Raw genomic sequence first — 9,371 nt, 5'->3', positions numbered from 1 at the left:
ACATTTAGAAGTAATTAGGGATTCTGTGAGGGATTTTACACATATTAATCTAAGCGAGGAGTTGAAAGGAAAAGATTAGTTGAGATTAAAGCTCTTTTTTTTTCCTAATCTTATATTGGAGCCTTTTGGAAAGGTTTTATTATACACCCATACTGCCCAGGATGATAGAAATGTCAGTAGGACTGTACTGCAGCGAGCGGGAGACTGCAGGACATGAGAAGACACATGTAGGACACGCTGAAATTTGGTATCTTTATTGAATAAAATAATTTGCTCAATCATATGACAGTGCAATAAATCACTTTCTGTATCCCTCTTATGCCTTCATTGCTGAGTAAGGATACGATTTCATAATCAGTTTGAGGCAATCTAAACACGTCGTCCCACCTTCTACCCCACGATGGCTGAAGAATAAGACAGATCAGTGGCAATTCATTGTAGATCACCTCAATCTCATCACGAAAATGCAGCCCAATATTGGATCCACCAATATCAGTAGTAAATACTAACTTCGGTGTGTCCTAGATCACCCTGGTAACGTCTATTATGATCTGTATTACAGTTTTGTTCATAAAATATATGTTTGCATGCATACAGACAGTTTCTGAACAGATGTGGGCAGATCAGTCATAGGTTATAACATCACCAGCTCACTGTTTAACCTGGTTTTCCTCGTGAATCAGCAGGCTCGACCTCTGGTCCGATGCATCTGATCCTGTCACAAGTGATGTCTAGTAACACTCAACTGATTTTATATTCTTGGTTACGGAGGTGGTTTAGGAAAATGATGCTGCTGTCTCACTTTTAGAATATATGCGAACATCCTAGATTCATCATAAATATGCACAGACTAGAGAACAAAACATCTTTTCTCAGATTAACTCTCCTGATTGTATGCTTGGGGTGTTCCCAAGCTGCCACGTACTATTTTAATTTGTCCACGGTGAGTTTTGAATGGTAATTTGCATACAGAAACCAAACCCAGCAGTTTGGGGATACAATAAAGTTAATTTCTGTCAAACTAGCTGTCCAGGGGTTTAGTTGTAAAATTTTCGGCAGTAGTTGGATATTGCAATACTTCATTCCCTAGCCTGTATTTATTACAGTAGGAATTAGCATATAAAAGGAAGTGCTCTTCTGTATCCTTTTTACTCACTCTCCTGTATGGCATGTTTTTAAAGTACAGCTGTCTACCAGATGCAAGAAAATTAAGACATTTCATTTCCTCTCTCTGTGCATACCTCCCATTAATGTCAATGGCAGCTAAGTAGGAAAATAGGAAGAGAGCTACTGTGAACAGACTGAATGGAATAGCTCGCCCGTTTCAATTAAATCTGGTTATTTCAAGAAGAAAAGCAGAAAGACAGTCACATTGCATTGCCCCTGCCCTTCAGCGCGAGACCTACAAATTCATGCTTGGTTGACTTCACAGCTGCAGTGGACATAATGCGCTGAGCAGTGTTAATACATCACATCCAAATTCAATAAAATTCGAAAGTTAAGGTATACAAAAATGCAGTTCTTCACTGTAGGTATTTTAAACTGCAGCTCCTGTGATGGTTTCCTGGAAATAATTGCAGGAAAAAAAAAAAAAAAAACAACTTTTCCCTGTTTTGCCAATTGGACTTTTTAACTTTCTTGGATTCCTAAGTTTCTGTTCCCTTTGCTTTGTCAAAGTGGCTTTCGGAGGTACCAATAGATGGGGTGGATTAGAACCAGACCAGTGCATTTATGGTTTGTTTTTTGCTAAAAGTCACGATTTTCTAGCAGTGGGTGTAAGTCCACCAGTTTAGCCAGTTGGGGAAACCGGTAGAAGAGCTTTGCCCTGCATGGAATGTCTTTGTATTTGTATTCAGGTTGCAACACCGCACTTCAGATTGCCTGAGCCACACGGCTTGATTCCAGCAACGCAGAGTAAGACGGTTTGGGACATCTTTATCAGCACTTCATTTCAGGCAGAATTGTATTAATGCTTCTATTTTACTATTGTCTCTTATGTTTTATCCTTAGTTCATGCTAGGCGGCATCTAGATGTCATCAATGAAAACATGTAAAACTTTGTCTGGTTAGTGTCCTTATTCTCTGCACATTTATATCGAGCAAACTTTTAAATCATGGAATGGGAAGAATGAGTAAGACCTTTTCCAAATGTCCTCGGTCATGATTCCTGAATTTCTGTTACTACTAGGAACAAAACAATTGTTGGCTCCTTTATCAATCAGCGCTGATAGACTGAGTAATGACTGAAGTGGGGACAATGCAGCACGTGTAACTATTCCATGATACAGCAAATCAAGTTCATTTCTCAGTCCCAATTGAAATTCTGAAGTATGTACCAACAACAAAAATTAAAATCTGGTTCAGAGCGCTTTTGACAATTGTAACCACTCTACTGACCCCGCAGTGACTCTAATAATCAATTATCATATTTCCTTTTTGTTCCATACAGTGTTTGCAGCGAAGTAAAAAACTGTTTGTAAATAATACATACTAATCTAACAAAGCATTTCAGTCCATCTTATTTGATATGGGTTTTGAATAGATTGAGGAATTCCTGGGGATCATTTACTATGACCTAGAGATTCAAGCTTGTGACACAGAGGAATTACAGGATTAAAATTCCAGTTACAGATACACTAAGAATCCAGTACATTGCTATGTTGAAATCTCCTGTGCTTTTATTCAGTGCACTGTATCGCTTGTTCATGGGTGACTAAGATATAAAACCAATTAATCTGCAGTTCTACAAACGCAGATTTTAAGGTTAATTGCAGAATTTCCTTGTATCTGGATTGTTTAAGCCTCCAAGTGGTTAGTTTCCTAAATTTGAACTCTATTTCCTTTCACATAAAAAGTATATGCTGTCCTTCGAATCTCTGGTTCAAGGTATGAGCCACACAGAAGTTTTATCACAGGTTTGTTTTCTCTATCTTTTAAATAGTGCACATCCACACTTGCAATATGAAAGATTTTCAAATTCTAGAACTTAGAAGCCAAAGTCATGCTGCCTAAATAATCTCATGTGACTGATTTGTGTCACTGGGTGTTGTATAACTCAATGGCTACAAATATGCTTTTAGAAGCGTAGCATTTCTTAGTCATTTTTAAAGCTTTCTTTTAAAAGAAATCTCCTGCGAAAATTCAAGTTCCGCTCCATCAAATCTTTACAGGAGATCACCATCTATCACAAAATCAGGATTATGTGTAGAAGTTCTAGTATTAATAGAACAAATGCAGGAGTCTTTTCTTCCTCTGCTAAGCTTCTTCATAGCAAAGATTTAAAAAAATCAGACACCACTCTCTGCAACAAATATTCACCAGCGCTTTGATTTTCAAAAGACTAAAGAAAAGTTTAGTTTTCAAATTGACTTTGAAAATTTCACTGAACAAATCAGAAGGCGTCAACACTGATCTTCTTGTCGCAATTGCCTTCCTGGTGTTAAATAAAAGCAAATTAGGTGGTAATGCTATGAAAATAAAAATAGAAATAATTTTTTAAAAACTCTGAAACACAGAAAACTACAATAATATTGGAGATAAGTGGGGAAAAAAAAACGAGTTCCCAGGAGCCTTTGAAACCTGCAGCTTATATCTGTGCAACACACCAAGTGGCAAAGTAAAACCTCTACCAGCTGTAAGAATAATCAAGATGTGAATTGCAGCAGAAAAAATGAACGAAGAAATTCCTGAGAGACAGAGTAAGTTTCACCAAAGCAGTTGAAGAGCAGAGCAGTCCTGTTTGGGGTATTCTGGGAAATTTCCTGGCCAAACCATTTCCAGTTTCCCTCACAGCTAAAAGTGAGAAAAAAAAAAAATATATCAAACTCTGTTGCCCAGAAAGCAAAGGATTACATTGGGCAAGTAATGTGCGAGTTTACTTTGATCTGATTCCACCATAACAAATATTTCCCATCTTGAGCTGATGATGAGACCCCACAAGTGTGGAGCACACACCGTGTTAGTGCTGGTACTGCTGAGCACCACCAGGGCACTATTGGATCCATGTGAAAGGATTGCCAAGGTCCATATGTAGGACATCTGTACGTGACCTACCATACGAGCATCTTCCCAATTCAAATAGCAATTGATCACTTTGGCATATTATCTGGTACTACAAAGATTAAAGTGAAATATTACATACAGTCTCCAAAGGTGCCACCAAGCTATGATTTCTATACATTACATTCAGAGTTGAATTGGTGTCAGTAAAGATTTTTGGATAGAGAAGGGTAAAAGTTTTGTCGTGTTTAACCAGAATAAAGAGAAAGGCTATCAGAGCTCTGTGTCCCACTGGACTCTCTCTGGCATCAAGCAGGTCTGTGTCTGTCTCGCATTTCTCAGCTGTACTCCAGACAGTACCTGCTCCTGTGAAAGCTTGCGGTGCCTCTTTTGTAAAGGCAAAACTGGCCCAGGGCTTCTCGGCAGAGCAATAAAAGCAAGGAATACTGGCATCTTGTGACTGGGTGGGATTGCTGTGCAACACGTTTCCCAAGAAGAGGAAGAAAGGAGGGGAAAACTGTCCAGAGAAAAGGGAGAAAAAGTGGCTGCTTCTGACAATGTTCAAAGAGATAAGGTGGTGTAACATGGGGTGACAGATTTTTCAAAGGGATTTCCCGCACTCACACCTGAAGTGACTGCATTCTCCTTCGGCATCAGGAAGAGTCAGCTTGTCAGTGCTCTGGCACTGGGTCACGGCTGGGTTTTGCTGCCGCTGGTTGTCTTGCTGCCTTTAGTGATTCCTGCTCTGCCTGTGCCTAATGTGGGCCCTGAAGAAAGGCACAGAAAATGCAGTTTCATTACGATCACAACGAGAAAAGTCTCGGCAATCCATCTTGTGAGTTGCTTATTTACCATTAGAGGTCACTGTCCTGCTTGTGACATAACCACTAGCTACATTTCACTTTATGAGGATGCTGCACACAAATGGGTAGGCATCTTAAAGCCTATAATAAACAGTAAGGATACAAACCATTAGTTAAATCAGCATTAAAAAAAATCTTGTTGGTATACAAGTCCTGTAGAAAACTGAAAAATAAGAAAAATAAAGAATATCTATTAGAATATGACAATTACCTTCTTAAAGGTCCAGTAAGATATTGAGTACATGGTCTTATAATTAAGAAAACTAAAATGCTTGGCCAAATAAACATTGTCTTTCAAATGCTTCTCTTTTTAACATTGGGTTTTAATTCTTGTGTAATCATAAAGTCTCTTCAATGGAATCATTTTTTTCCCAATGATGACATGATCCCCCTGAAACAGGAAAGTAGGCTTGTATGAACTGGCTGTTTGAGAACAAAGAGGCGGTAATTAAGAAGGAAATCAATGAGCTGATTTGCAGCTTTGGAAGACAGACCCTTGCCTGAGAGATCCGACTCTGACAGGAATACCTTAAACAGCCACAGGAGACATAACCAAATTAATGATTGGGACTTGAAGTTTTGCATCCCCATCCAGTAAAAGCCAACATGAAACTGGAAATACAAAGCCAATTTCAAACCAAACAGGAAAGCAATGATTACTTCATCAGTTATCTGCACTAAAGACAGAAAGAGAAGGGTATTTCCTTCCTGAAAAGGCCTCAATATAGACATTCCTGTAAGTCATTCCTCTTGGGGGGGAAAGAGTAAAGTTTGACCTGTTTAGGATGACAGCACTGTCACATAGTGTCCTTTGCCCTCCTCTGGCCCCTTCGGTGTCTCAAAAAACGCTGCTGTTGTGCTCAGTTTCACCGCCCTCACTTCAAAACACGCTGATTACTGAGAAATGTTGAAAGAGCATCTTTTTTCTCCACTTGAGATCAAATGACATAACACTGCAAACAGGAATCTCTGCTTCCTCTTACATTTAACTGGTAAAATCTTGTCACCGTGCTACTTCTGCAGTGTCACAGAACTAGAACTAAATGGTGTTTCTGTGAGATCATAAGAAGCTGGAAACCCATCAGAGGAGATGGTAACTTTCACACCTCTGAACTGATTTCTCTTACAGAGAGCAATCAGAAAACACACAGATGAGGATGTGTGATCACTAACTCTCTCTTTAGTAGTCTCTAATGCCATGAGACAAGGATTCTGTAGTTACTGTGGTCTGTGTGCAGTATCTCACATGCACAACAACAAAGAGAAACCTCAGTATCTGTTAGTATAAAGAACCATTTAATGCTTTATGATACTCTTTGGATTAAACAAAAAGTTACCGAAAGGAGTTTTCTGAAATTCATTATAACCTACTGTAAAATACCATCATGGGTTTATAATCCAATGATTACCATTTCTGCCATTTATCCTTAAGCTGTATTGTCCTTAATGAACTTTATTGAAGCATAAATGCACATCACACAGGTTAAGAGTATGTGAACATAAAGATAGTAAGGAGGGCATCCACTTGCATCTCAGTTTAATTAGGCCAGCTGGGAGTATTTTAGCATAACATATTTCAGACGTAAAAAATACCACCTTTAGAGATGTACATCCCCTGCTAGACATGTGCAGTATTTTATCCTCCTGATTGTTTCTCAGCAGTGAATTCCTCATCACTAGAAAGAAACTCGGTAACATTTTTAAAGCAAAGGTCACCAACCCTACCAGCAAATCCTTACCACAGGCTGACAATCTTTGTAAAGCTACAATCACTCTCATTCTCGTAGGAAGCAAAATCTAGAGGAGAAAGAGTCCTCCCATGTGAATGCAAGAGCCCTCTCCTCTGTTAGTATCTGATGCCTCATCATATTCTGAATAATTCACTATGTAAAGTACACTTCCATCACATCTGCACAGCTGCTGGGCTGGCCAGGACAAAGGACATTCATGTTCCAGAATGACAGGAGTTTTTCCATGAGTTATGAGAAAATTATGTCACTAGTAGCCCTTCCTTGGGAAGGGAGAATAAGGAACTGCCCTAACGGTCCAGATAAAGCAGAATGTGGTAATGGCAATCCTAGGAAGATTATAAAGTTAACGTTTTCATTAGTCATCCAGCCCTGCTGCCTAACTTATCTTCGTGCTTATTAAATAGTAATTGTAGTTTATTACAATAGTGGAAATAAAAGTGTAACTCCCACTACTTAATCCACTACTGTGCCCCGGTAATGGAAACAGCTATGAAGAGGCTGGCAAATTGGTTACAGAACATACAGAGATATTTTAATCACAGTTACAGGCAATAGATTTTTTACTGGGGCATTTTGGGAGGACCTGGGCATTAATCACAAATTTCCATTAATCATTTCTATTTCGAACATCTCTTCAAAAGACTGTCATAAATGAAGAATAAGGTGATTCTGCAGAGAATTCAAGAAGACAAAAATAAATACTACCATCACAATTATAAGTCCCTAAAAATGAGAGAGAGAAGGTTTAACGCTCTTCTTCTTTGATGTTGTTCTTTGTATTAAATTAAAGAACTTTTCATGAGAAAGAGAAAAAGAAAAAAAACTTGGAAGTTGCTCCCTTTATCTTTTTTGCAATGTAACAAATACTTGCCAGGCTTTAGTCTGATTACTCATACTAGGAGGAATTCAAAATGTCATTCCAGTTTAAAACAACTTTGAAAAATGAGGGCCTTTTAAGGACAAGCCAAAACATTTAGATAAGTCAAATATGTGAAGATGATACATTTTTTTTTTTTTCAATCGCTAATAGATTTGTATGATGTTTTTTCAAAGTATTTCAGAATGATAAGAGACTAGGAAATCTGAGGCCCAATTCTCCCACTGATGATACTGGGTAGAAAGTCAGGAGAAGTATCTCCTCCATGTAATTTTGACCCTCTGTGTGTTAAAAATTGTACACAGCAACGTGGGAACTTTATCCTCCATTTACTCCATCAGGAGTAAAGGACGTGCAGTAACCAAACAGACGATTTGATCCTTTTCACACAGTTTATACTCCTTTTTACTTTCTGAGGGGAGCATGATTAAGAGGCATATTTTAAATGACAATTAGAAGGTTTAAAAGTAACAATTTGGATTGGGGACCCTAAAATTTAAGTCTGAGCATTTGACTGTTCAGTGCAATATGAAGTAATTATGAGCTGACTGCTTGCAAGAACTCACAGTGTGAAGGGGCTCTGTTAGTACAGGTTTACTACTCAGCAACTACTGATAAACGTGGACAAACACACACACAGCCCTGGCAGCGATGGTGTTGCTGAGGAAATAACTATGACAGACAAATTTCAACCTGCCCTTCTGTCATCTAGTGCCCTTTTGAGTTATAGAAACCCCCAGACCGCTTCACATTAAGATGAAATTAAAACAAAGAGCAGCTTTACACTTTGAAGTCTTTGTTATTGTTTCTCATGCTCCCTTCCATCTACTAATAATGTATACTTTTACAACATATTCAAGTTGTACTCAACATCTGAAGAAGGGAACCAGGGAAGATGCAGGGAGTCCTTGGCAGATCGCTAAAGCAAAAGCAGAAGGACAGGCAGAACATGTTTGTCCTAACAGTTTTGTCTACAAGAACTGTATGCTTTGTTTTAAAAAAACTCCTTTTTCAGGGTTAGCAGAAAGAAAATCTGTGTGTGCTTCATTATTATGAAAGGAAATGTAGAAGTACCTGAGCTTAATGAGATTTTCGAAAATAAATATACACGTAGAGCTGTCTGTGTGGTGGCGCTTTTTAATGAGTTTAACTTTTGGTGTATAAATAAATATTTTTCTAGATACCATCTGAATAATGTGCAAATTAAAAGATGCATAGGATAAGCGCTTCAGTGCAAAATTTCCTTCTTTCTACAGTACAATATTTGTTGTTTGTTATCTCCTGTAGGCAGCAACTGATCATTATTTCCAGGATGTGCTCAGGGAAATCATGAAGTGTTTGTTTTAGATAATGATGTACAGCATTCCTAGCTACTTCTGACTTTCAAAAACTTAAAGTTTCTGAGATATCAAGCATATAATTAAAAAAATCCTTCAAATCGCTCAAGACTTTTGCTAGCTTCGTTTTCATGTAATTGGTGAAAAAAAAAATGTTTTCTTGACTGCTTTGCAATATGATTTAATTTAAGCATAAGCTGACTTAGCTGACTTGATGCAATTTGATCTCACAAGAGCTGAAGTACACTAGACAAAACTAGTGACCTACTCTTCTGACCTGCTGAAGGCGGGGCAGCAGGATGCCAGAAGCTTCCAATCACTTTATCAACTGAGTAAGAACAACTGCTTCATTTATCAAAAAGTTTTTCCTCCATTCTCAGTTAATTCTTGCAGCTACTAAACCATTAGTTAACTGGCCATGGTCTTTCTTCAAGATTTCATTTGCTGATAATGTGAAAATGTAAAAAAATGACACCAAGAAAACTGTCAACTTTTGAAATACAAGTTTGCTTGTAAACACTTGTTCAGAAACTAAAGAGTGTAT

This window comes from Cuculus canorus, chromosome 14 (assembly GCF_017976375.1).
Source record: "Cuculus canorus isolate bCucCan1 chromosome 14, bCucCan1.pri, whole genome shotgun sequence".
Lineage (NCBI taxonomy): Eukaryota > Metazoa > Chordata > Aves > Cuculiformes > Cuculidae > Cuculus > Cuculus canorus.
This window is presented reverse-complemented; position numbering follows the sequence as displayed.